This window comes from Eublepharis macularius, chromosome 12 (assembly GCF_028583425.1).
Source record: "Eublepharis macularius isolate TG4126 chromosome 12, MPM_Emac_v1.0, whole genome shotgun sequence".
Classification (NCBI taxonomy): Eukaryota; Metazoa; Chordata; class Lepidosauria; order Squamata; family Eublepharidae; genus Eublepharis; species Eublepharis macularius.
This window is the reverse complement of record NC_072801.1, coordinates 52396922-52399568: the sequence shown is the minus strand read 5'-3', so window position 1 is coordinate 52399568 and position 2647 is coordinate 52396922.

Genomic DNA, 2647 nt, shown 5'->3' with positions numbered 1-2647 from the left:
GGGTTTTAAGGGACATTTTTTTCTTCCTTCCCTTAACGTTCCTCTAGATATTTTCCCAAAACATATTCAAGGTGAAAGGGTCATCAAGAGAAACTGACTAGTAGATTTGCCAGTACAAGGGGACCTCCAAAATGAAGCTTCAAATTAACTGTAGTTGGAGCTTCCAATTAACCTTGATCATTCAAGTAGACATTTCAACTTTCAAACACTAGTTGTTCTAAGAACTTCAAGATAATAAAAGTGTACAAATGTCACACACTATTAAAATTATTATTACTATAGCCATGAAATGTTAATACTTTCATATGGGTTAGATCCAACTAACTTTCCAAAGTAGCCTTCTCCTTTGATCACTCCCAATAGATATTTTTGGCATCATGGAATGTGAATTCACCATTTCAATCACCTATGTATAGAACATTGAGCATATGGGCACATTTGAAGCTGCCTTATATTGAATCAGACAATCAGTCTATCAATGCCAGTATTGTCTACTCAGACAGGCAGTGGCTCTCCTGAGACTAAAAAGACTAAAGTCTTTCACATCAATTACTACCTGATTCTTTTAACTGGAGATGCCAGAGATTAAATCTGAGGTCTTGTGCATGCGAAGCTGATGCTGTCCCACTGAGCCATGGCCCCTCCTGCCTTCATCTGGCAGACAGAATCTTTGAGGAAGACAAGCATCTTCCCTAAGAAGAAGAGCCTGTACAGCTGGAACAATACTAGAGGAATGCATTGCAGATAGTGAAGCAGTGGTAGGATATGGAACAATGGCTTTATGGGGAGGCAGATAATGGCATTGTATTTTATGGAATTTTAGCTAGTCAAGGACTTGGTACATTCCACTGAAATAGTGAAGGGATCAGATTTTGTGACAATGTTCCAATTTCATCTTTTCATTCATCTTCCCATGAATCTTACTCAAAAGAAAATAATAGATAAGAACCTCAGAATGCCTTCCACTGAGTGAGAATCTTTCTTTAACATAGAAAGGTTTTCTTTATTGGAGGAAGACAATCACATATCAGAAGAGAATCTTTGAATGCAATCCAATAAATTGAGCCAGTCTCTTCCTCAGCATAATGAATTACCATCAGGGGGCTGGTGAAACAAAGGCAGAGGGGAAGCAAGGCAAAGTTGAGTTTGGAGATGGGAGGCCAATGCTTACTTGTTTCACAGACCGGAAGAAAAACCTGATTTGGAAGTCTTTGTAAGAGTCAAGAAGTATCCTCTGACCCACTCTGTCCTGTTGGTTCAAATGGCTTCCACAGAGATCATTTCCTTACAATTACTTCCCCTAGCCATAGCTAAGGAGTAATATACACATTACCTACTATCCCTGCCATAAGATTGATTTCTCACAATTACCAACGACTGTGGGTCAACAGTGACGTCTATAAAAAAAGAGTAACTTAAAATGGAGTAACTTAAAATGCAGGGTATGGATATTAAGGAAGAAATTATCATAATTAGAATCTGATAATGCAGAGAGGAGTTATTTATTAGGGACTGGCACAGAAAGATTATCTGTTTTCATTTTTTCAATTCATTTTAGCATGAAGGGATTTTCTTTTATACATTTTTTATTTCATTCATTGTGCTTGGTTTTCATTTCTATTGGTTTCAATAACCCATTTTCAGCTGGAACTCCCTCCTTTCCCATCCAGTCAGGATGCAATTTTCCAGGATTATAGCTAAACAATCCTCTTGCCTAAGACAAGCTATTGAGTTAATGGAAGAAATGAGATTGGAATCACAGCTCATTCTCCTAGCCTAAGAAACACTAGCAGTGCAATCCTAAACAGAGTCACTTCAGTCTAAGCCCATTCAAATTAGTGGGCTTAGACTAGAATAACTTTTTAGGATTGCACTGTAGGTTTTTGAAACAACTCATTGGTACTCATTAACATCTTAACCTTTAACAAATGCATTGCATCACTTCATTTCAAACCAGAAGCCGAACAGAACTTTGGGCATATAAAGTGAGATACAGCACTTGTAAGGGCTCCTTCTGATCCACTTCAGGCTGCTCACATAGAAGAACAGAATGTTGGATCTAGCCGGCTTTGTGTATGTTTGTGTGCGTGTGTTTGTGTGTATGTCTGTGCACTCAATCTCACCCAATTCCCCATCCCAATGACTTAGGTCAGCACAGGTTCAGTGATCTTCAATGTGGTATTTTTAGCAGTCAAAGAGGACCTCTTCATCCTTTTTTACCAAACTGAAAAGCTACTTGGGTGCAACCTGGAGACATTTAATCCAACAAACAGTGATATGGTCAAAGACATTAGGATTAGTGTGCTTAATTCTTTAAAATGAAATCTAACATTTCACATTGAACATATTATTTGAAACAAACTGAGGGCCAAGCTACAAGTGACGAATGACACTTGAACGGCAAGTGGATTGAGTGGAGCGCAAGTGAACAGGGAGAAATACACTTGCCATTCAAGTGTCATTCGTCACTTGTAGCTTTGCCCTGAGCCAACCTAAAGGAAGGAAAGATACAGAACAGTTTTATTTTTATGGATTCATTAAAAATCAGTACAAAATTATCGCATTTGTATGTAATTTGTTGACTGTTTAAACAAAAAAACAAATCTTGAATCTATCCTCTAAGGATCTAACCCAACCAAACCCAAAC